Here is a 23,764-nt window from a genome sequence, read left to right on the forward strand (position 1 = left end):
CAATCAAATCTTCATAACGAAACAAATCCACACGGAATCCCAAGGGATGGGAATTATTTGGAATAACAGCCATTGCTTCTTTGCCGACGGTGTGCAGAGCACAACTTTCTGTTTATACGTGTTTCTTGCTTTGCTGATAACCCCTGAACTGGAGACCTGTTTCCGTCAATGGTTATAAGCAGAACAGGCAGACAGAACGGTTCTGTCGCCTGGAGTTGGGCAAAAGGCTGAAGTTCAGGACAAAAGCACAAAATGAAATGTTCACACGGTACCGAGAGTGAAAATTCCCGGAAAAAGGAGAGAATGAAATGGATTTCAGTGGAAGCCTAGCCGCACTTAACGCTGCGATTGCGCGGACATGTCTTTGGTGTTCTCCACAACAACTGCCATTTGCTGCGAACAGTTTTCCCTGGCGCGAATGTGATGAGAATTTCGAAACAGCAAGGAGGAAAGACTGGGTTGGTCTGCTTGCTGGCACAGACGTTTGCAGCAGCTTCCCTGGTGGTCTAGTGGTTAGGATTCGGCGCTCTCACCGCCGCGGCCCGGGTTCGATTCCCGGTCAGGGAACATTGTATTTGCGGTGCTTCGAAATGCAATGATGTTCCTGAACAAGCTTGTAGCTCACCTCGCTGTTGTCGCCCCAACCATCAGCAGCGTGTCGTGATACAACAGACACTTCTGTTTTAAAATCTGCACTAAATGACAAGATCTCGCTCAACAAGTGGAACTCCAATTGCTGATAGACAACGTAAATTTTGCCAATCATGGCTATCTTTAGTCTTCCAGGTACCTATTTGCGCCACAGCACTCGGGCTTATCATCAATCAATGCATTGCCACTGTGGAAATATTCAGCATTTTAAACTTCGCAACGTGTGCAAGACTGGAATCAGGGAATGCCTGGACCATGGGCACTGATAACTTATCCTTGAGCATTCATTTGGCCTGGGCCCCTTCTATATTGAACATTGGCTCACTGCATATCAATGTTTAGCGTTCACAGGCGATTTCCAAGATCTGAATTTCCCGGCAGAGAATTCATGGAGTTTTTGATCTAACCGAGATTCACCATCACTAACGTTGATTCGCGACTGTTATCTCTCTTCATCATATCAATGCTAAGAACTGAACCTGCTTTAATTTCACCTTGGCTCGGGGTCAGTGCGGCTCAATAGGACTTTGGCCCGTCTCCCTTTCACAACGCATCAGTGCCGAGAACAGAACACGGAATTTTGCTGACATGTTATGTTCTGAAACAGTTATAAACTCTCCAGTATATTTCACTGTGTCTTCAGCACTGTGAGATCTAGCCTGGTGTGCAAACTTTGTGTCTTTATGAACACTTCAGCAGAACATTAAATGAACATATGGAACGACAATTGCTGTTTGACACTTTACGGTTTGCCAACATTTAAGTGCAGTGTGAGAACAATCACAATGATCATTATTCTTCCATGTACGTTCATGCGCGGCATCACCCTAACAAACCGAGCTGATCACAGCCCGGCTATCAGTCAATTCATTGCCAGTGCGGAAAAATGCATATTTTCAACTTAGCAACGTGCACAATACCGGAATCAGAGAGTGCCTGGATCGTGGGCAATGAAAAGTTAACATGAGCATTAAGATTTTCAATATCATTATACATTACATGAACACATCCGGAGCTCATTGCCCAGAAATGAGGACTGAGTGTGCGGGGCAATTCCTTCCGGGGTTTAAGTTTTCTTTCAAAAAGGTGTGAGAAAGTTTTGCTTCGTTTTCTGTCGGGAAGAAATAGCTCAGTTGGGAGAGCGTTAGACTGAAGATTTAAAGGTCCCTGGTTCAATCCCGGGTTTCGGCAATATCTGGTGATTTTGCGTTTTCTTCATTTTAAGGGGAGAAGCTGGTTTGATATCGAGACAGTGCTTGAGGGAAGAGCTGTTCAGCGGTTGCGTGATACTAATTTTCGACATGATTTTTTTTAGATTCGGCGCTCTTTTTCTGTTACTTTCTATTTATACTCTGCCCAGTTTTGTATATGAAGAGTGAACAATGTTTAAGCGATGCGATGTGTTCAATTCTTATGCAGTAACTCTATCACCCAGTGTGTGCCGGATACAAAATCATCTAGGCTGGGCTTTCACGCAGCCCTGGGGCATTTTGTTGCCGGTTAAATCGGTCGTTTAGGGCGTGGTATTAATAAAGCCAAGAGCGCGGGCCCGATCCCCATATGGGCCATCCCAATTTTTCATACTTTTTATTCGGTTTTTAGTAACTTTTACAATCAAATCTTCATAACGAAACAAATCCACACGGAATCCCAAGGGATGGGAATTATTTGGAATAACAGCCATTGCTTCTTTGCCGACGGTGTGCAGAGCACAACTTTCTGTTTATACGTGTTTCTTGCTTTGCTGATAACCCCTGAACTGGAGACCTGTTTCCGTCAATGGTTATAAGCAGAACAGGCAGACAGAACGGTTCTGTCGCCTGGAGTTGGGCAAAAGGCTGAAGTTCAGGACAAAAGCACAAAATGAAATGTTCACACGGTACCGAGAGTGAAAATTCCCGGAAAAAGGAGAAAATGAAATGGATTTCAGTGGAAGCCTAGCCGCACTTAAAGCTGCGATTGCGCGGACATGTCTTTGGTGTTCTCCACAACAACTGCCATTTGCTGCGAACAGTTTTCCCTGGCGCGAATGTGATGAGAATTTCGAAACAGCAAGGAGGAAAGACTGGGTTGGTCTGCTTGCTGGCACAGACGTTTGCAGCAGCTTCCCTGGTGGTCTAGTGGTTAGGATTCGGCGCTCTCACCGCCGCGGCCCGGGTTCGATTCCCGGTCAGGGAACATTGTATTTGCGGTGCTTCGAAATGCAATGATGTTCCTGAACAAGCTTGCAGCTCACCTCGCTGTTGTCGCCCCAACCATCAGCAGCGTGTCGTGATACAACAGACACTTCTGTTTTAAAATCTGCACTAAATGACAAGATCTCGCTCAACAAGTGGAACTCCAATTGCTGATAGACAACGTAAATTTTGCCAATCATGGCTATCTTTAGTCTTCCAGGTACCTATTTGCGCCACAGCACTCGGGCTTATCATCAATCAATGCATTGCCACTGTGGAAATATTCAGCATTTTAAACTTCGCAACGTGTGCAAGACTGGAATCAGGGAATGCCTGGACCATGGGCACTGATAACTTATCCTTGAGCATTCATTTGGCCTGGGCCCCTTCTATATTGAACATTGGCTCACTGCATATCAATGTTTAGCGTTCACAGGCGATTTCCAAGATCTGAATTTCCCGGCAGAGAATTCATGGAGTTTTTGATCTAACCGAGATTCACCATCACTAACGTTGATTCGCGACTGTTATCTCTCTTCATCATATCAATGCTAAGAACTGAACCTGCTTTAATTTCACCTTGGCTCGGGGTCAGTGCGGCTCAATAGGACTTTGGCCCGTCTCCCTTTCACAACGCATCAGTGCCGAGAACAGAACACGGAATTTTGCTGACATGTTATGTTCTGAAACAGTTATAAACTCTCCAGTATATTTCACTGTGTCTTCAGCACTGTGAGATCTAGCCTGGTGTGCAAACTTTGTGTCTTTATGAACACTTCAGCAGAACATTAAATGAACATATGGAACGACAATTGCTGTTTGACACTTTACGGTTTGCCAACATTTAAGTGCAGTGTGAGAACAATCACAATGATCATTATTCTTCCATGTACGTTCATGCGCGGCATCACCCTAACAAACCGAGCTGATCACAGCGCGGCTATCAGTCAATTCATTGCCAGTGCGGAAAAATGCATATTTTCAACTTAGCAACGTGCACAATACCGGAATCAGAGAGTGCCTGGATCGTGGGCAATGATAAGTTAACATGAGCATTAAGATTTTCAATATCATTATACATTACATGAACACATCCGGAGCTCATTGCCCAGAAATGAGGACTGAGTGTGCGGGGCAATTCCTTCCGGGGTTTAAGTTTTCTTTCAAAAAGGTGTGAGAAAGTTTTGCTTCGTTTTCTGTCGGGAAGAAATAGCTCAGTTGGGAGAGCGTTAGACTGAAGATTTAAAGGTCCCTGGTTCAATCCCGGGTTTCGGCAATATCTGGTGATTTTGCGTTTTCTTCATTTTAAGGGGAGAAGCTGGTTTGATATCGAGACAGTGCTTGAGGGAAGAGCTGTTCAGCGGTTGCGTGATACTAATTTTCGACATGATTTTTTTTAGATTCGGCGCTCTTTTTCTGTTACTTTCTATTTATACTCTGCCCAGTTTTGTATATGAAGAGTGAACAATGTTTAAGCGATGCGATGTGTTCAATTCTTATGCAGTAACTCTATCACCCAGTGTGTGCCGGATACAAAATCATCTAGGCTGGGCTTTCACGCAGCCCTGGGGCATTTTGTTGCCGGTTAAATCGGTCGTTTAGGGCGTGGTATTAATAAAGCCAAGAGCGCGGGCCCGATCCCCATATGGGCCATCCCAATTTTTCATACTTTTTATTCGGTTTTTAGTAACTTTTACAATCAAATCTTCATAACGAAACAAATCCACACGGAATCCCAAGGGATGGGAATTATTTGGAATAACAGCCATTGCTTCTTTGCCGACGGTGTGCAGAGCACAACTTTCTGTTTATACGTGTTTCTTGCTTTGCTGATAACCCCTGAACTGGAGACCTGTTTCCGTCAATGGTTATAAGCAGAACAGGCAGACAGAACGGTTCTGTCGCCTGGAGCTGGGCAAAAGGCTGAAGTTCAGGACAAAAGCACAAAATGAAATGTTCACACGGTACCGAGAGTGAAAATTCCCGGAAAAAGGAGAGAATGAAATGGATTTCAGTGGAAGCCTAGCCGCACTTAACGCTGCGATTGCGCGGACATGTCTTTGGTGTTCTCCACAACAACTGCCATTTGCTGCGAACAGTTTTCCCTGGCGCGAATGTGATGAGAATTTCGAAACAGCAAGGAGGAAAGACTGGGTTGGTCTGCTTGCTGGCACAGACGTTTGCAGCAGCTTCCCTGGTGGTCTAGTGGTTAGGATTCGGCGCTCTCACCGCCGCGGCCCGGGTTCGATTCCCGGTCAGGGAACATTGTATTTGCGTTGCTTCGAAATGCAATGATGTTCCTGAACAAGCTTGCAGCTCACCTCGCTGTTGTCGCCCCAACCATCAGCAGCGTGTCGTGATACAACAGACACTTCTGTTTTAAAATCTGCACTAAATGACAAGATCTCGCTCAACAAGTGGAACTCCAATTGCTGATAGACAACGTAAATTTTGCCAATCATGGCTATCTTTAGTCTTCCAGGTACCTATTTGCGCCACAGCACTCGGGCTTATCATCAATCAATGCATTGCCACTGTGGAAATATTCAGCATTTTAAACTTCGCAACGTGTGCAAGACTGGAATCAGGGAATGCCTGGACCATGGGCACTGATAACTTATCCTTGAGCATTCATTTGGCCTGGGCCCCTTCTATATTGAACATTGGCTCACTGCATATCAATGTTTAGCGTTCACAGGCGATTTCCAAGATCTGAATTTCCCAGCAGAGAATTCATGGAGTTTTTGATCTAACCGAGATTCACCATCACTAACGTTGATTCGCGACTGTTATCTCTCTTCATCATATCAATGCTAAGAACTGAACCTGCTTTAATTTCACCTTGGCTCGGGGTCAGTGCGGCTCAATAGGACTTTGGCCCGTCTCCCTTTCACAACGCATCAGTGCCGAGAACAGAACACGGAATTTTGCTGACATGTTATGTTCTGAAACAGTTATAAACTCTCCAGTATATTTCACTGTGTCTTCAGCACTGTGAGATCTAGCCTGGTGTGCAAACTTTGTGTCTTTATGAACACTTCAGCAGAACATTAAATGAACATATGGAACGACAATTGCTGTTTGACACTTTACGGTTTGCCAACATTTAAGTGCAGTGTGAGAACAATCACAATGATCATTATTCTTCCATGTACGTTCATGCGCGGCATCACCCTAACAAACCGAGCTGATCACAGCGCGGCTATCAGTCAATTCATTGCCAGTGCGGAAAAATGCATATTTTCAACTTAGCAACGTGCACAATACCGGAATCAGAGAGTGCCTGGATCGTGGGCAATGATAAGTTAACATGAGCATTAAGATTTTCAATATCATTATACATTACATGAACACATCCGGAGCTCATTGCCCAGAAATGAGGACTGAGTGTGCGGGGCAATTCCTTTCGGGGTTTAAGTTTTCTTTCAAAAAGGTGTGAGAAAGTTTTGCTTCGTTTTCTGTCGGGAAGAAATGGCTCAGTTGGGAGAGCGTTAGACTGAAGATTTAAAGGTCCCTGGTTCAATCCCGGGTTTCGGCAATATCTGGTGATTTTGCGTTTTCTTCATTTTAAGGGGAGAAGCTGGTTTGATATCGAGACAGTGCTTGAGGGAAGAGCTGTTCAGCGGTTGCGTGATACTAATTTTCGACATGATTTTTTTTAGATTCGGCGCTCTTTTTCTGTTACTTTCTATTTATACTCTGCCCAGTTTTGTATATGAAGAGTGAACAATGTTTAAGCGATGCGATGTGTTCAATTCTTATGCAGTAACTCTATCACCCAGTGTGTGCCGGATACAAAATCATCTAGGCTGGGCTTTCACGCAGCCCTGGGGCATTTTGTTGCCGGTTAAATCGGTCGTTTAGGGCGTGGTATTAATAAAGCCAAGAGCGCGGGCCCGATCCCCATATGGGCCATCCCAATTTTTCATACTTTTTATTCGGTTTTTAGTAACTTTTACAATCAAATCTTCATAACGAAACAAATCCACACGGAATCCCAAGGGATGGGAATTATTTGGAATAACAGCCATTGCTTCTTTGCCGACGGTGTGCAGAGCACAACTTTCTGTTTATACGTGTTTCTTGCTTTGCTGATAACCCCTGAACTGGAGACCTGTTTCCGTCAATGGTTATAAGCAGAACAGGCAGACAGAACGGTTCTGTCGCCTGGAGTTGGGCAAAAGGCTGAAGTTCAGGACAAAAGCACAAAATGAAATGTTCACACGGTACCGAGAGTGAAAATTCCCGGAAAAAGGAGAGAATGAAATGGATTTCAGTGGAAGCCTAGCCGCACTTAACGCTGCGATTGCGCGGACATGTCTTTGGTGTTCTCCACAACAACTGCCATTTGCTGCGAACAGTTTTCCCTGGCGCGAATGTGATGAGAATTTCGAAACAGCAAGGAGGAAAGACTGGGTTGGTCTGCTTGCTGGCACAGACGTTTGCAGCAGCTTCCCTGGTGGTCTAGTGGTTAGGATTCGGCGCTCTCACCGCCGCGGCCCGGGTTCGATTCCCGGTCAGGGAACATTGTATTTGCGGTGCTTCGAAATGCAATGATGTTCCTGAACAAGCTTGCAGCTCACCTCGCTGTTGTCGCCCCAACCATCAGCAGCGTGTCGTGATACAACAGACACTTCTGTTTTAAAATCTGCACTAAATGACAAGATCTCGCTCAACAACTGGAACTCCAATTGCTGATAGACAACGTAAATTTTGCCAATCATGGCTATCTTTAGTCTTCCAGGTACCTATTTGCGCCACAGCACTCGGGCTTATCATCAATCAATGCATTGCCACTGTGGAAATATTCAGCATTTTAAACTTCGCAACGTGTGCAAGACTGGAATCAGGGAATGCCTGGACCATGGGCACTGATAACTTATCCTTGAGCATTCATTTGGCCTGGGCCCCTTCTATATTGAACATTGGCTCACTGCATATCAATGTTTAGCGTTCACAGGCGATTTCCAAGATCTGAATTTCCCGGCAGAGAATTCATGGAGTTTTTGATCTAACCGAGATTCACCATCACTAACGTTGATTCGCGACTGTTATCTCTCTTCATCATATCAATGCTAAGAACTGAACCTGCTTTAATTTCACCTTGGCTCGGGGTCAGTGCGGCTCAATAGGACTTTGGCCCGTCTCCCTTTCACAACGCATCAGTGCCGAGAACAGAACACGGAATTTTGCTGACATGTTATGTTCTGAAACAGTTATAAACTCTCCAGTATATTTCACTGTGTCTTCAGCACTGTGAGATCTAACCTGGTGTGCAAACTTTGTGTCTTTATGAACACTTCAGCAGAACATTAAATGAACATATGGAACGACAATTGCTGTTTGACACTTTACGGTTTGCCAACATTTAAGTGCAGTGTGAGAACAATCACAATGATCATTATTCTTCCATGTACGTTCATGCGCGGCATCACCCTAACAAACCGAGCTGATCACAGCGCGGCTATCAGTCAATTCATTGCCAGTGCGGAAAAATGCATATTTTCAACTTAGCAACGTGCACAATACCGGAATCAGAGAGTGCCTGGATCGTGGGCAATGATAAGTTAACATGAGCATTAAGATTTTCAATATCATTATACATTACATGAACACATCCGGAGCTCATTGCCCAGAAATGAGGACTGAGTGTGCGGGGCAATTCCTTCCGGGGTTTAAGTTTTCTTTCAAAAAGGTGTGAGAAAGTTTTGCTTCGTTTTCTGTCGGGAAGAAATAGCTCAGTTGGGAGAGCGTTAGACTGAAGATTTAAAGGTCCCTGGTTCAATCCCGGGTTTCGGCAATATCTGGTGATTTTGCGTTTTCTTCATTTTAAGGGGAGAAGCTGGTTTGATATCGAGACAGTGCTTGAGGGAAGAGCTGTTCAGCGGTTGCGTGATACTAATTTTCGACATGATTTTTTTTAGATTCGGCGCTCTTTTTCTGTTACTTTCTATTTATACTCTGCCCAGTTTTGTATATGAAGAGTGAACAATGTTTAAGCGATGCGATGTGTTCAATTCTTATGCAGTAACTCTATCACCCAGTGTGTGCCGGATACAAAATCATCTAGGCTGGGCTTTCACGCAGCCCTGGGGCATTTTGTTGCCGGTTAAATCGGTCGTTTAGGGCGTGGTATTAATAAAGCCAAGAGCGCGGGCCCGATCCCCATATGGGCCATCCCAATTTTTCATACTTTTTATTCGGTTTTTAGTAACTTTTACAATCAAATCTTCATAACGAAACAAATCCACACGGAATCCCAAGGGATGGGAATTATTTGGAATAACAGCCATTGCTTCTTTGCCGACGGTGTGCAGAGCACAACTTTCTGTTTATACGTGTTTCTTGCTTTGCTGATAACCCCTGAACTGGAGACCTGTTTCCGTCAATGGTTATAAGCAGAACAGGCAGACAGAACGGTTCTGTCGCCTGGAGTTGGGCAAAAGGCTGAAGTTCAGGACAAAAGCACAAAATGAAATGTTCACACGGTACCGAGAGTGAAAATTCCCGGAAAAAGGAGAGAATGAAATGGATTTCAGTGGAAGCCTAGCCGCACTTAACGCTGCGATTGCGCGGACATGTCTTTGGTGTTCTCCACAACAACTGCCATTTGCTGCGAACAGTTTTCCCTGGCGCGAATGTGATGAGAACTTCGAAACAGCAAGGAGGAAAGACTGGGTTGGTCTGCTTGCTGGCACAGACGTTTGCAGCAGCTTCCCTGGTGGTCTAGTGGTTAGGATTCGGCGCTCTCACCGCCGCGGCCCGGGTTCGATTCCCGGTCAGGGAACATTGTATTTGCGGTGCTTCGAAATGCAATGATGTTCCTGAACAAGCTTGCAGCTCACCTCGCTGTTGTCGCCCCAACCATCAGCAGCGTGTCGTGATACAACAGACACTTCTGTTTTAAAATCTGCACTAAATGACAAGATCTCGCTCAACAAGTGGAACTCCAATTGCTGATAGACAACGTAAATTTTGCCAATCATGGCTATCTTTAGTCTTCCAGGTACCTATTTGCGCCACAGCACTCGGGCTTATCATCAATCAATGCATTGCCACTGTGGAAATATTCAGCATTTTAAACTTCGCAACGTGTGCAAGACTGGAATCAGGGAATGCCTGGACCATGGGCACTGATAACTTATCCTTGAGCATTCATTTGGCCTGGGCCCCTTCTATATTGAACATTGGCTCACTGCATATCAATGTTTAGCGTTCACAGGCGATTTCCAAGATCTGAATTTCCCGGCAGAGAATTCATGGAGTTTTTGATCTAACCGAGATTCACCATCACTAACGTTGATTCGCGACTGTTATCTCTCTTCATCATATCAATGCTAAGAACTGAACCTGCTTTAATTTCACCTTGGCTCGGGGTCAGTGCGGCTCAATAGGACTTTGGCCCGTCTCCCTTTCACAACGCATCAGTGCCGAGAACAGAACACGGAATTTTGCTGACATGTTATGTTCTGAAACAGTTATAACTCTCCAGTATATTTCACTGTGTCTTCAGCACTGTGAGATCTAGCCTGGTGTGCAAACTTTGTGTCTTTATGAACACTTCAGCAGAACATTAAATGAACATATGGAACGACAATTGCTGTTTGACACTTTACGGTTTGCCAACATTTAAGTGCAGTGTGAGAACAATCACAATGATCATTATTCTTCCATGTACGTTCATGCGCGGCATCACCCTAACAAACCGAGCTGATCACAGCGCGGCTATCAGTCAATTCATTGCCAGTGCGGAAAAATGCATATTTTCAACTTAGCAACGTGCACAATACCGGAATCAGAGAGTGCCTGGATCGTGGGCAATGATAAGTTAACATGAGCATTAAGATTTTCAATATCATTATACATTACATGAACACATCCGGAGCTCATTGCCCAGAAATGAGGACTGAGTGTGCGGGGCAATTCCTTCCGGGGTTTAAGTTTTCTTTCAAAAAGGTGTGAGAAAGTTTTGCTTCGTTTTCTGTCGGGAAGAAATAGCTCAGTTGGGAGAGCGTTAGACTGAAGATTTAAAGGTCCCTGGTTCAATCCCGGGTTTCGGCAATATCTGGTGATTTTGCGTTTTCTTCATTTTAAGGGGAGAAGCTGGTTTGATATCGAGACAGTGCTTGAGGGAAGAGCTGTTCAGCGGTTGCGTGATACTAATTTTCGACATGATTTTTTTTAGATTCGGCGCTCTTTTTCTGTTACTTTCTATTTATACTCTGCCCAGTTTTGTATATGAAGAGTGAACAATGTTTAAGCGATGCGATGTGTTCAATTCTTATGCAGTAACTCTATCACCCAGTGTGTGCCGGATACAAAATCATCTAGGCTGGGCTTTCACGCAGCCCTGGGGCATTTTGTTGCCGGTTAAATCGGTCGTTTAGGGCGTGGTATTAATAAAGCCAAGAGCGCGGGCCCGATCCCCATATGGGCCATCCCAATTTTTCATACTTTTTATTCGGTTTTTAGTAACTTTTACAATCAAATCTTCATAACGAAACAAATCCACACGGAATCCCAAGGGATGGGAATTATTTGGAATAACAGCCATTGCTTCTTTGCCGACGGTGTGCAGAGCACAACTTTCTGTTTATACGTGTTTCTTGCTTTGCTGATAACCCCTGAACTGGAGACCTGTTTCCGTCAATGGTTATAAGCAGAACAGGCAGACAGAACGGTTCTGTCGCCTGGAGTTGGGCAAAAGGCTGAAGTTCAGGACAAAAGCACAAAATGAAATGTTCACACGGTACCGAGAGTGAAAATTCCCGGAAAAAGGAGAGAATGAAATGGATTTCAGTGGAAGCCTAGCCGCACTTAACGCTGCGATTGCGCGGACATGTCTTTGGTGTTCTCCACAACAACTGCCATTTGCTGCGAACAGTTTTCCCTGGCGCGAATGTGATGAGAATTTCGAAACAGCAAGGAGGAAAGACTGGGTTGGTCTGCTTGCTGGCACAGACGTTTGCAGCAGCTTCCCTGGTGGTCTAGTGGTTAGGATTCGGCGCTCTCACCGCCGCGGCCCGGGTTCGATTCCCGGTCAGGGAACATTGTATTTGCGGTGCTTCGAAATGCAATGATGTTCCTGAACAAGCTTGCAGCTCACCTCGCTGTTGTCGCCCCAACCATCAGCAGCGTGTCGTGATACAACAGACACTTCTGTTTTAAAATCTGCACTAAATGACAAGATCTCGCTCAACAAGTGGAACTCCAATTGCTGATAGACAACGTAAATTTTGCCAATCATGGCTATCTTTAGTCTTCCAGGTACCTATTTGCGCCACAGCACTCGGGCTTATCATCAATCAATGCATTGCCACTGTGGAAATATTCAGCATTTTAAACTTCGCAACGTGTGCAAGACTGGAATCAGGGAATGCCTGGACCATGGGCACTGATAACTTATCCTTGAGCATTCATTTGGCCTGGGCCCCTTCTATATTGAACATTGGCTCACTGCATATCAATGTTTAGCGTTCACAGGCGATTTCCAAGATCTGAATTTCCCGGCAGAGAATTCATGGAGTTTTTGATCTAACCGAGATTCACCATCACTAACGTTGATTCGCGACTGTTATCTCTCTTCATCATATCAATGCTAAGAACTGAACCTGCTTTAATTTCACCTTGGCTCGGGGTCAGTGCGGCTCAATAGGACTTTGGCCCGTCTCCCTTTCACAACGCATCAGTGCCGAGAACAGAACACGGAATTTTGCTGACATGTTATGTTCTGAAACAGTTATAAACTCTCCAGTATATTTCACTGTGTCTTCAGCACTGTGAGATCTAGCCTGGTGTGCAAACTTTGTGTCTTTATGAACACTTCAGCAGAACATTAAATGAACATATGGAACGACAATTGCTGTTTGACACTTTACGGTTTGCCAACATTTAAGTGCAGTGTGAGAACAATCACAATGATCATTATTCTTCCATGTACGTTCATGCGCGGCATCACCCTAACAAACCGAGCTGATCACAGCGCGGCTATCAGTCAATTCATTGCCAGTGCGGAAAAATGCATATTTTCAACTTAGCAACGTGCACAATACCGGAATCAGAGAGTGCCTGGATCGTGGGCAATGATAATTAACATGAGCATTAAGATTTTCAATATCATTATACATTACATGAACACATCCGGAGCTCATTGCCCAGAAATGAGGACTGAGTGTGCGGGGCAATTCCTTCCGGGGTTTAAGTTTTCTTTCAAAAAGGTGTGAGAAAGTTTTGCTTCGTTTTCTGTCGGGAAGAAATAGCTCAGTTGGGAGAGCGTTAGACTGAAGATTTAAAGGTCCCTGGTTCAATCCCGGGTTTCGGCAATATCTGGTGATTTTGCGTTTTCTTCATTTTAAGGGGAGAAGCTGGTTTGATATCGAGACAGTGCTTGAGGGAAGAGCTGTTCAGCGGTTGCGTGATACTAATTTTCGACATGATTTTTTTTAGATTCGGCGCTCTTTTTCTGTTACTTTCTATTTATACTCTGCCCAGTTTTGTATATGAAGAGTGAACAATGTTTAAGCGATGCGATGTGTTCAATTCTTATGCAGTAACTCTATCACCCAGTGTGTGCCGGATACAAAATCATCTAGGCTGGGCTTTCACGCAGCCCTGGGGCATTTTGTTGCCGGTTAAATCGGTCGTTTAGGGCGTGGTATTAATAAAGCCAAGAGCGCGGGCCCGATCCCCATATGGGCCATCCCAATTTTTCATACTTTTTATTCGGTTTTTAGTAACTTTTACAATCAAATCTTCATAACGAAACAAATCCACACGGAATCCCAAGGGATGGGAATTATTTGGAATAACAGCCATTGCTTCTTTGCCGACGGTGTGCAGAGCACAACTTTCTGTTTATACGTGTTTCTTGCTTTGCTGATAACCCCTGAACTGGAGACCTGTTTCCGTCAATGGTTATAAGCAGAACAGGCAGACAGAACGGTTCTGTCGCCTGGAGTTGGGCAAAAGGCTGAAGTTCAGGACAAAAGCACAAAATGAAATGTTCACACGGTACCGAGAGTGAAAATTCCCGGAAAAAGGAGAGAATGAAATGGATTTCAGTGGAAGCCTAGCCGCACTTAACGCTGCGATTGCGCGGACATGTCTTTGGTGTTCTCCACAACAACTGCCATTTGCTGCGAACAGTTTTCCCTGGCGCGAATGTGATGAGAATTTCGAAACAGCAAGGAGGAAAGACTGGGTTGGTCTGCTTGCTGGCACAGACGTTTGCAGCAGCTTCCCTGGTGGTCTAGTGGTTAGGATTCGGCGCTCTCACCGCCGCGGCCCGGGTTCGATTCCCGGTCAGGGAACATTGTATTTGCGGTGCTTCGAAATGCAATGATGTTCCTGAACAAGCTTGCAGCTCACCTCGCTGTTGTCGCCCCAACCATCAGCAGCGTGTCGTGATACAACAGACACTTCTGTTTTAAAATCTGCACTAAATGACAAGATCTCGCTCAACAAGTGGAACTCCAATTGCTGATAGACAACGTAAATTTTGCCAATCATGGCTATCTTTAGTCTTCCAGGTACCTATTTGCGCCACAGCACTCGGGCTTATCATCAATCAATGCATTGCCACTGTGGAAATATTCAGCATTTTAAACTTCGCAACGTGTGCAAGACTGGAATCAGGGAATGCCTGGACCATGGGCACTGATAACTTATCCTTGAGCATTCATTTGGCCTGGGCCCCTTCTATATTGAACATTGGCTCACTGCATATCAATGTTTAGCGTTCACAGGCGATTTCCAAGATCTGAATTTCCCGGCAGAGAATTCATGGAGTTTTTGATCTAACCGAGATTCACCATCACTAACGTTGATTCGCGACTGTTATCTCTCTTCATCATATCAATGCTAAGAACTGAACCTGCTTTAATTTCACCTTGGCTCGGGGTCAGTGCGGCTCAATAGGACTTTGGCCCGTCTCCCTTTCACAACGCATCAGTGCCGAGAACAGAACACGGAATTTTGCTGACATGTTATGTTCTGAAACAGTTATAAACTCTCCAGTATATTTCACTGTGTCTTCAGCACTGTGAGATCTAGCCTGGTGTGCAAACTTTGTGTCTTTATGAACACTTCAGCAGAACATTAAATGAACATATGGAACGACAATTGCTGTTTGACACTTTACGGTTTGCCAACATTTAAGTGCAGTGTGAGAACAATCACAATGATCATTATTCTTCCATGTACGTTCATGCGCGGCATCACCCTAACAAACCGAGCTGATCACAGCGCGGCTATCAGTCAATTCATTGCCAGTGCGGAAAAATGCATATTTTCAACTTAGCAACGTGCACAATACCGGAATCAGAGAGTGCCTGGATCGTGGGCAATGATAAGTTAACATGAGCATTAAGATTTTCAATATCATTATACATTACATGAACACATCCGGAGCTCATTGCCCAGAAATGAGGACTGAGTGTGCGGGGCAATTCCTTCCGGGGTTTAAGTTTTCTTTCAAAAAGGTGTGAGAAAGTTTTGCTTCGTTTTCTGTCGGGAAGAAATAGCTCAGTTGGGAGAGCGTTAGACTGAAGATTTAAAGGTCCCTGGTTCACTCCCGGGTTTCGGCAATATCTGGTGATTTTGCGTTTTCTTCATTTTAAGGGGAGAAGCTGGTTTGATATCGAGACAGTGCTTGAGGGAAGAGCTGTTCAGCGGTTGCGTGATACTAATTTTCGACATGATTTTTTTTAGATTCGGCGCTCTTTTTCTGTTACTTTCTATTTATACTCTGCCCAGTTTTGTATATGAAGAGTGAACAATGTTTAAGCGATGCGATGTGTTCAATTCTTATGCAGTAACTCTATCACCCAGTGTGTGCCGGATACAAAATCATCTAGGCTGGGCTTTCACGCAGCCCTGGGGCATTTTGTTGCCGGTTAAATCGGTCGTTTAGGGCGTGGTATTAATAAAGCCAAGAGCGCGGGCCCGATCCCCATATGGGCCATCCCAATTTTTCATACTTTTTATTCGGTTTTTAGTAACTTTTACAATCAAATCTTCATAACGAAACAAATCCACACGGAATCCCAAGGGATGGGAATTATTTGGAATAACAGCCATTGCTTCTTTGCCGACGGTGTGCAGAGCACAACTTTCTGTTTATACGTGTTTCTTGCTTTGCTGATAACCCCTGAACTGGAGACCTGTTTCCGTCAATGGTTATAAGCAGAACAGGCAGACAGAACGGTTCTGTCGCCTGGAGTTGGGCAAAAGGCTGAAGTTCAGGACAAAAGCACAAAATGAAATGTTCACACGGTACCGAGAGTGAAAATTCCCGGAAAAAGGAGAGAATGAAATGGATTTCAGTGGAAGCCTAGCCGCACTTAACGCTGCGATTGCGCGGACATGTCTTTGGTGTTCTCCACAACAACTGCCATTTGCTGCGAACAGTTTTCCCTGGCGCGAATGTGATGAGAATTTCGAAACAGCAAGGAGGAAAGACTGGGTTGGTCTGCTTGCTGGCACAGACGTTTGCAGCAGCTTCCCTGGTGGTCTAGTGGTTAGGATTCGGCGCTCTCACCGCCGCGGCCCGGGTTCGATTCCCGGTCAGGGAACATTGTATTTGCGCTGCTTCGAAATGCAATGATGTTCCTGAACAAGCTTGCAGCTCACCTCGCTGTTGTCGCCCCAACCATCAGCAGCGTGTCGTGATACAACAGACACTTCTGTTTTAAAATCTGCACTAAATGACAAGATCTCGCTCAACAAGTGGAACTCCAATTGCTGATAGACAACGTAAATTTTGCCAATCATGGCTATCTTTAGTCTTCCAGGTACCTATTTGCGCCACAGCACTCGGGCTTATCATCAATCAATGCATTGCCACTGTGGAAATATTCAGCATTTTAAACTTCGCAACGTGTGCAAGACTGGAATCAGGGAATGCCTGGACCATGGGCACTGATAACTTATCCTTGAGCATTCATTTGGCCTGGGCCCCTTCTATATTGAACATTGGCTCACTGCATATCAATGTTTAGCGTTCACAGGCGATTTCCAAGATCTGAATTTCCCGGCAGAGAATTCATGGAGTTTTTGATCTAACCGAGATTCACCATCACTAACGTTGATTCGCGACTGTTATCTCTCTTCATCATATCAATGCTAAGAACTGAACCTGCTTTAATTTCACCTTGGCTCGGGGTCAGTGCGGCTCAATAGGACTTTGGCCCGTCTCCCTTTCACAACGCATCAGTGCCGAGAACAGAACACGGAATTTTGCTGACATGTTATGTTCTGAAACAGTTATAAACTCTCCAGTATATTTCACTGTGTCTTCAGCACTGTGAGATCTAGCCTGGTGTGCAAACTTTGTGTCTTTATGAACACTTCAGCAGAACATTAAATGAACATATGGAACGACAATTGCTGTTTGACACTTTACGGTTTGCCAACATTTAAGTGCAGTGTGAGAACAATCACAATGATCATTATTCTTCCATGTACGTTCATGCGCGGCATCACCCTAACAAACCGAGCTGATCACAGCGCGGCTATCAGTCAATTCATTGCCAGTGCGGAAAAATGCATATTTTCAACTTAGCAACGTGCACAATACCGGAATCAGAGAGTGCCTGGATCGTGGGCAATGATAAGTTAACATGAGCATTAAGATTTTCAATATCATTATACATTACATGAACACATCCGGAGCTCATTGCCCAGAAATGAGGACTGAGTGTGCGGGGCAATTCCTTCCGGGGTTTAAGTTTTCTTTCAAAAAGGTGTGAGAAAGTTTTGCTTCGTTTTCTGTCGGGAAGAAATAGCTCAGTTGGGAGAGCGTTAGACTGAAGATTTAAAGGTCCCTGGTTCACTCCCGGGTTTCGGCAATATCTGGTGATTTTGCGTTTTCTTCATTTTAAGGGGAGAAGCTGGTTTGATATCGAGACAGTGCTTGAGGGAAGAGCTGTTCAGCGGTTGCGTGATACTAATTTTCGACATGATTTTTTTTAGATTCGGCGCTCTTTTTCTGTTACTTTCTATTTATACTCTGCCCAGTTTTGTATATGAAGAGTGAACAATGTTTAAGCGATGCGATGTGTTCAATTCTTATGCAGTAACTCTATCACCCAGTGTGTGCCGGATACAAAATCATCTAGGCTGGGCTTTCACGCAGCCCTGGGGCATTTTGTTGCCGGTTAAATCGGTCGTTTAGGGCGTGGTATTAATAAAGCCAAGAGCGCGGGCCCGATCCCCATATGGGCCATCCCAATTTTTCATACTTTTTATTCGGTTTTTAGTAACTTTTACAATCAAATCTTCATAACGAAACAAATCCACACGGAATCCCAAGGGATGGGAATTATTTGGAATAACAGCCATTGCTTCTTTGCCGACGGTGTGCAGAGCACAACTTTCTGTTTATACGTGTTTCTTGCTTTGCTGATAACCCCTGAACTGGAGACCTGTTTCCGTCAATGGTTATAAGCAGAACAGGCAGACAGAACGGTTCTGTCGCCTGGAGTTGGGCAAAAGGCTGAAGTTCAGGACAAAAGCACAAAATGAAATGTTCACACGGTACCGAGAGTGAAAATTCCCGGAAAAAGGAGAGAATGAAATGGATTTCAGTGGAAGCCTAGCCGCACTTAACGCTGCGATTGCGCGGACATGTCTTTGGTGTTCTCCACAACAACTGCCATTTGCTGCGAACAGTTTTCCCTGGCGCGAATGTGATGAGAATTTCGAAACAGCAAGGAGGAAAGACTGGGTTGGTCTGCTTGCTGGCACAGACGTTTGCAGCAGCTTCCCTGGTGGTCTAGTGGTTAGGATTCGGCGCTCTCACCGCCGCGGCCCGGGTTCGATTCCCGGTCAGGGAACATTGTATTTGCGATGCTTCGAAATGCAATGATGTTCCTGAACAAGCTTGCAGCTCACCTCGCTGTTGTCGCCCCAACCATCAGCAGCGTGTCGTGATACAACAGACACTTCTGTTTTAAAATCTGCACTAAATGACAAGATCTCGCTCAACAAGTGGAACTCCAATTGCTGATAGACAACGTAAATTTTGCCAATCATGGCTATCTTTAGTCTTCCAGGTACCTATTTGCGCCACAGCACTCGGGCTTATCATCAATCAATGCATTGCCACTGTGGAAATATTCAGCATTTTAAACTTCGCAACGTGTGCAAGACTGGAATCAGGGAATGCCTGGACCATGGGCACTGATAACTTATCCTTGAGCATTCATTTGGCCTGGGCCCCTTCTATATTGAACATTGGCTCACTGCATATCAATGTTTAGCGTTCACAGGCGATTTCCAAGATCTGAATTTCCCGGCAGAGAATTCATGGAGTTTTTGATCTAACCGAGATTCACCATCACTAACGTTGATTCGCGACTGTTATCTCTCTTCATCATATCAATGCTAAGAACTGAACCTGCTTTAATTTCACCTTGGCTCGGGGTCAGTGCGGCTCAATAGGACTTTGGCCCGTCTCCCTTTCACAACGCATCAGTGCCGAGAACAGAACACGGAATTTTGCTGACATGTTATGTTCTGAAACAGTTATAAACTCTCCAGTATATTTCACTGTGTCTTCAGCACTGTGAGATCTAGCCTGGTGTGCAAACTTTGTGTCTTTATGAACACTTCAGCAGAACATTAAATGAACATATGGAACGACAATTGCTGTTTGACACTTTACGGTTTGCCAACATTTAAGTGCAGTGTGAGAACAATCACAATGATCATTATTCTTCCATGTACGTTCATGCGCGGCATCACCCTAACAAACCGAGCTGATCACAGCGCGGCTATCAGTCAATTCATTGCCAGTGCGGAAAAATGCATATTTTCAACTTAGCAACGTGCACAATACCGGAATCAGAGAGTGCCTGGATCGTGGGCAATGATAAGTTAACATGAGCATTAAGATTTTCAATATCATTATACATTACATGAACACATCCGGAGCTCATTGCCCAGAAATGAGGACTGAGTGTGCGGGGCAATTCCTTCCGGGGTTTAAGTTTTCTTTCAAAAAGGTGTGAGAAAGTTTTGCTTCGTTTTCTGTCGGGAAGAAATAGCTCAGTTGGGAGAGCGTTAGACTGAAGATTTAAAGGTCCCTGGTTCACTCCCGGGTTTCGGCAATATCTGGTGATTTTGCGTTTTCTTCATTTTAAGGGGAGAAGCTGGTTTGATATCGAGACAGTGCTTGAGGGAAGAGCTGTTCAGCGGTTGCGTGATACTAATTTTCGACATGATTTTTTTTAGATTCGGCGCTCTTTTTCTGTTACTTTCTATTTATACTCTGCCCAGTTTTGTATATGAAGAGTGAACAATGTTTAAGCGATGCGATGTGTTCAATTCTTATGCAGTAACTCTATCACCCAGTGTGTGCCGGATACAAAATCATCTAGGCTGGGCTTTCACGCAGCCCCGGGGCATTTTGTTGCCGGTTAAATCGGTCGTTTAGGGCGTGGTATTAATAAAGCCAAGAGCGCGGGCCCGATCCCCATATGGGCCATCCCAATTTTTCATACTTTTTATTCGGTATTTAGTAACTTTTACAATCAAATCTTCATAACGAAACAAATCCACACGGAATCCCAAGGGATGGGAATTATTTGGAATAACAGCCATTGCTTCTTTGCCGACGGTGTGCAGAGCACAACTTTCTGTTTATACGTGTTTCTTGCTTTGCTGATAACCCCTGAACTGGAGACCTGTTTCCGTCAATGGTTATAAGCAGAACAGGCAGACAGAACGGTTCTGTCGCCTGGAGTTGGGCAAAAGGCTGAAGTTCAGGACAAAAGCACAAAATGAAATGTTCACACGGTACCGAGAGTGAAAATTCCCGGAAAAAGGAGAGAATGAAATGGATTTCAGTGGAAGCCTAGCCGCACTTAACGCTGCGATTGCGCGGACATGTCTTTGGTGTTCTCCACAACAACTGCCATTTGCTGCGAACAGTTTTCCTTGGCGCGAATGTGATGAGAATTTCGAAACAGCAAGGAGGAAAGACTGGGTTGGTCTGCTTGCTGGCACAGACGTTTGCAGCAGCTTCCCTGGTGGTCTAGTGGTTAGGATTCGGCGCTCTCACCGCCGCGGCCCGGGTTCGATTCCCGGTCAGGGAACATTGTATTTGCGATGCTTCGAAATGCAATGATGTTCCTGAACAAGCTTGCAGCTCACCTCGCTGTTGTCGCCCCAACCATCAGCAGCGTGTCGTGATACAACAGACACTTCTGTTTTAAAATCTGCACTAAATGACAAGATCTCGCTCAACAAGTGGAACTCCAATTGCTGATAGACAACGTAAATTTTGCCAATCATGGCTATCTTTAGTCTTCCAGGTACCTATTTGCGCCACAGCACTCGGGCTTATCATCAATCAATGCATTGCCACTGTGGAAATATTCAGCATTTTAAACTTCGCAACGTGTGCAAGACTGGAATCAGGGAATGCCTGGACCATGGGCACTGATAACTTATCCTTGAGCATTCATTTGGCCTGGGCCCCTTCTATATTGAACATTGGCTCACTGCATATCAATGTTTAGCGTTCACAGGCGATTTCCAAGATCTGAATTTCCCGGCAGAGAATTCATGGAGTTTTTGATCTAACCGAGATTCACCATCACTAACGTTGATTCGCGACTGTTATCTCTCTTCATCATATCAATGCTAAGAACTGAACCTGCTTTAATTTCACCTTGGCTCGGGGTCAGTGCGGCTCAATAGGACTTTGGCCCGTCTCCCTTTCACAACGCATCAGTGCCGAGAACAGAACACGGAATTTTGCTGACATGTTATGTTCTGAAACAGTTATAAACTCTCCAGTATATTTCACTGTGTCTTCAGCACTGTGAGATCTAGCCTGGTGTGCAAACTTTGTGTCTTTAAATGAACATATGGAACGACAATTGCTGTTTGACACTTTACGGTTTGCCAACATTTAAGTGCAGTGTGAGAACAATCACAATGATCATTATTCTTCCATGTACGTTCATGCGCGGCATCACCCTAACAAACCGAGCTGATCACAGCCCGGCTATCAGTCAATTCATTGCCAGTGCGGAAAAATGCATATTTTCAACTTAGCAACGTGCACAATACCGGAATCAGAGAGTGCCTGGATATTGGGCAATGATAAGTTAACATGAGCATTAAGATTTTCAATATCATTATACATTACATGAACACATCCGGAGCTCATTGCCCAGAAATGAGGACTGAGTGTGCGGGGCAATTCCTTCCGGGGTTTAAGTTTTCTTTCAAAAAGGTGTGAGAAAGTTTTGCTTCGTTTTCTGTCGGGAAGAAATAGCTCAGTTGGGAGAGCGTTAGACTGAAGATCTAAAGGTCCCTGGTTCAATCCCGGGTTTCGGCAATATCTGGTGATTTTGCGTTTCCTTCATTTTAAGGGGAGAAGCTGGTTTGATATCGAGACAGTGCTTGAGGGAAGAGCTGTTCAGCGGTTGCGTGATACTAATTTTCGACATGATTTTTTTTAGATTCGGCGCTCTTTTTCTGTTACTTTCTATTTATACTCTGCCCAGTTTTGTATATGAAGAGTGAACAATGTTTAAGCGATGCGATGTGTTCAATTCTTATGCAGTAACTCTATCACCCAGTGTGTGCCGGATACAAAATCATCTAGGCTGGGCTTTCACGCAGCCCTGGGGCATTTTGTTGCCGGTTAAATCGGTCGTTTAGGGCGTGGTATTAATAAAGCCAAGAGCGCGGGCCCGATCCCCATATGGGCCATCCCAATTTTTCATACTTTTTATTCGGTTTTTAGTAACTTTTACAATCAAATCTTCATAACGAAACAAATCCACACGGAATCCCAAGGGATGGGAATTATTTGGAATAACAGCCATTGCTTCTTTGCCGACGGTGTGCAGAGCACAACTTTCTGTTTATACGTGTTTCTTGCTTTGCTGATAACCCCTGAACTGGAGACCTGTTTCCGTCAATGGTTATAAGCAGAACAGGCAGACAGAACGGTTCTGTCGCCTGGAGTTGGGCAAAAGGCTGAAGTTCAGGACAAAAGCACAAAATGAAATGTTCACACGGTACCGAGAGTGAAAATTCCCGGAAAAAGGAGAGAATGAAATGGATTTCAGTGGAAGCCTAGCCGGACTTAACGCTGCGATTGCGCGGACATGTCTTTGGTGTTCTCCACAACAACTGCCATTTGCTGCGAACAGTTTTCCCTGGCGCGAATGTGATGAGAACTTCGAAACAGCAAGGAGGAAAGACTGGGTTGGTCTGCTTGCTGGCACAGACCTTTGCAGCAGCTTCCCTGGTGGTCTAGTGGTTAGGATTCGGCGCTCTCACCGCCGCGGCCCGGGTTCGATTCCCGGTCAGGGAACATTGTATTTGCGGTGCTTCGAAATGCAATGATGTTCCTGAACAAGCTTGCAGCTCACCTCGCTGTTGTCGCCCCAACCATCAGCAGCGTGTCGTGATACAACAGACACTTCTGTTTTAAAATCTGCACTAAATGACAAGATCTCGCTCAACAAGTGGAACTCCAATTGCTGATAGACAACGTAAATTTTGCCAATCATGGCTATCTTTAGTCTTCCAGGTACCTATTTGCGCCACAGCACTCGGGCTTATCATCAATCAATGCATTGCCACTGTGGAAATATTCAGCATTTTAAACTTCGCAACGTGTGCAAGACTGGAATCAGGGAATGCCTGGACCATGGGCACTGATAACTTATCCTTGAGCATTCATTTGGCCTGGGCCCCTTCTATATTGAACATTGGCTCACTGCATTCAATGTTTAGCGTTCACAGGCGACTTCCAAGATTTGAATTTCCCGGCAGAGAATTCATGGAGTTTTTGATCTAACCGAGATTCACCATCACTAACGTTGATTCGCGACTGTTATCTCTCTTCATCATATCAATGCTAAGAACTGAACCTGCTTTAATTTCACCTTGGCTCGGGGTCAGTGCGGCTC

At 44.8% G+C, this 23,764-nt stretch overlaps 21 non-coding genes across 21 annotated transcripts; all 21 read left to right on the forward strand.

The window, feature by feature from the left end:
- The first annotated feature begins 495 nt into the window (after positions 1 to 495).
- On the forward strand, positions 496 to 567 carry trnae-cuc (transfer RNA glutamic acid (anticodon CUC)). Its single transcript has one exon. It is a non-coding gene; the product is annotated as a tRNA-Glu (tRNA).
- Positions 568 to 1,764: 1,197 nt separating this feature from the next.
- trnaf-gaa (transfer RNA phenylalanine (anticodon GAA)) lies at positions 1,765 to 1,842 on the forward strand. Its single transcript has one exon. It is a non-coding gene; the product is annotated as a tRNA-Phe (tRNA).
- Positions 1,843 to 2,757: 915 nt separating this feature from the next.
- Positions 2,758 to 2,829, forward strand: trnae-cuc (transfer RNA glutamic acid (anticodon CUC)). The gene has a single exon. It is a non-coding gene; the product is annotated as a tRNA-Glu (tRNA).
- A 1,197-nt stretch (positions 2,830 to 4,026) lies between these two features.
- trnaf-gaa (transfer RNA phenylalanine (anticodon GAA)) lies at positions 4,027 to 4,104 on the forward strand. The gene has a single exon. It is a non-coding gene; the product is annotated as a tRNA-Phe (tRNA).
- A 915-nt stretch (positions 4,105 to 5,019) lies between these two features.
- On the forward strand, positions 5,020 to 5,091 carry trnae-cuc (transfer RNA glutamic acid (anticodon CUC)). Its single transcript has one exon. It is a non-coding gene; the product is annotated as a tRNA-Glu (tRNA).
- Positions 5,092 to 6,288: 1,197 nt separating this feature from the next.
- trnaf-gaa (transfer RNA phenylalanine (anticodon GAA)) lies at positions 6,289 to 6,366 on the forward strand. Its single transcript has one exon. It is a non-coding gene; the product is annotated as a tRNA-Phe (tRNA).
- Positions 6,367 to 7,281: 915 nt separating this feature from the next.
- Positions 7,282 to 7,353, forward strand: trnae-cuc (transfer RNA glutamic acid (anticodon CUC)). Its single transcript has one exon. It is a non-coding gene; the product is annotated as a tRNA-Glu (tRNA).
- A 1,197-nt stretch (positions 7,354 to 8,550) lies between these two features.
- On the forward strand, positions 8,551 to 8,628 carry trnaf-gaa (transfer RNA phenylalanine (anticodon GAA)). Its single transcript has one exon. It is a non-coding gene; the product is annotated as a tRNA-Phe (tRNA).
- A 915-nt stretch (positions 8,629 to 9,543) lies between these two features.
- On the forward strand, positions 9,544 to 9,615 carry trnae-cuc (transfer RNA glutamic acid (anticodon CUC)). Its single transcript has one exon. It is a non-coding gene; the product is annotated as a tRNA-Glu (tRNA).
- Positions 9,616 to 10,811: 1,196 nt separating this feature from the next.
- Positions 10,812 to 10,889, forward strand: trnaf-gaa (transfer RNA phenylalanine (anticodon GAA)). Its single transcript has one exon. It is a non-coding gene; the product is annotated as a tRNA-Phe (tRNA).
- Positions 10,890 to 11,804: 915 nt separating this feature from the next.
- trnae-cuc (transfer RNA glutamic acid (anticodon CUC)) lies at positions 11,805 to 11,876 on the forward strand. The gene has a single exon. It is a non-coding gene; the product is annotated as a tRNA-Glu (tRNA).
- A 1,196-nt stretch (positions 11,877 to 13,072) lies between these two features.
- Positions 13,073 to 13,150, forward strand: trnaf-gaa (transfer RNA phenylalanine (anticodon GAA)). Its single transcript has one exon. It is a non-coding gene; the product is annotated as a tRNA-Phe (tRNA).
- A 915-nt stretch (positions 13,151 to 14,065) lies between these two features.
- On the forward strand, positions 14,066 to 14,137 carry trnae-cuc (transfer RNA glutamic acid (anticodon CUC)). Its single transcript has one exon. It is a non-coding gene; the product is annotated as a tRNA-Glu (tRNA).
- A 1,197-nt stretch (positions 14,138 to 15,334) lies between these two features.
- Positions 15,335 to 15,412, forward strand: trnaf-gaa (transfer RNA phenylalanine (anticodon GAA)). Its single transcript has one exon. It is a non-coding gene; the product is annotated as a tRNA-Phe (tRNA).
- Positions 15,413 to 16,327: 915 nt separating this feature from the next.
- On the forward strand, positions 16,328 to 16,399 carry trnae-cuc (transfer RNA glutamic acid (anticodon CUC)). The gene has a single exon. It is a non-coding gene; the product is annotated as a tRNA-Glu (tRNA).
- Positions 16,400 to 17,596: 1,197 nt separating this feature from the next.
- trnaf-gaa (transfer RNA phenylalanine (anticodon GAA)) lies at positions 17,597 to 17,674 on the forward strand. Its single transcript has one exon. It is a non-coding gene; the product is annotated as a tRNA-Phe (tRNA).
- Positions 17,675 to 18,589: 915 nt separating this feature from the next.
- On the forward strand, positions 18,590 to 18,661 carry trnae-cuc (transfer RNA glutamic acid (anticodon CUC)). The gene has a single exon. It is a non-coding gene; the product is annotated as a tRNA-Glu (tRNA).
- A 1,197-nt stretch (positions 18,662 to 19,858) lies between these two features.
- trnaf-gaa (transfer RNA phenylalanine (anticodon GAA)) lies at positions 19,859 to 19,936 on the forward strand. The gene has a single exon. It is a non-coding gene; the product is annotated as a tRNA-Phe (tRNA).
- A 915-nt stretch (positions 19,937 to 20,851) lies between these two features.
- On the forward strand, positions 20,852 to 20,923 carry trnae-cuc (transfer RNA glutamic acid (anticodon CUC)). The gene has a single exon. It is a non-coding gene; the product is annotated as a tRNA-Glu (tRNA).
- A 1,175-nt stretch (positions 20,924 to 22,098) lies between these two features.
- On the forward strand, positions 22,099 to 22,176 carry trnaf-gaa (transfer RNA phenylalanine (anticodon GAA)). Its single transcript has one exon. It is a non-coding gene; the product is annotated as a tRNA-Phe (tRNA).
- A 915-nt stretch (positions 22,177 to 23,091) lies between these two features.
- On the forward strand, positions 23,092 to 23,163 carry trnae-cuc (transfer RNA glutamic acid (anticodon CUC)). The gene has a single exon. It is a non-coding gene; the product is annotated as a tRNA-Glu (tRNA).
- The last annotated feature ends 601 nt before the right edge of the window (positions 23,164 to 23,764 follow it).

The sequence above is a fragment of the Pristiophorus japonicus genome, chromosome 25 (assembly GCF_044704955.1).
Source record: "Pristiophorus japonicus isolate sPriJap1 chromosome 25, sPriJap1.hap1, whole genome shotgun sequence".
Taxonomy (NCBI): Eukaryota; Metazoa; Chordata; class Chondrichthyes; family Pristiophoridae; genus Pristiophorus; species Pristiophorus japonicus.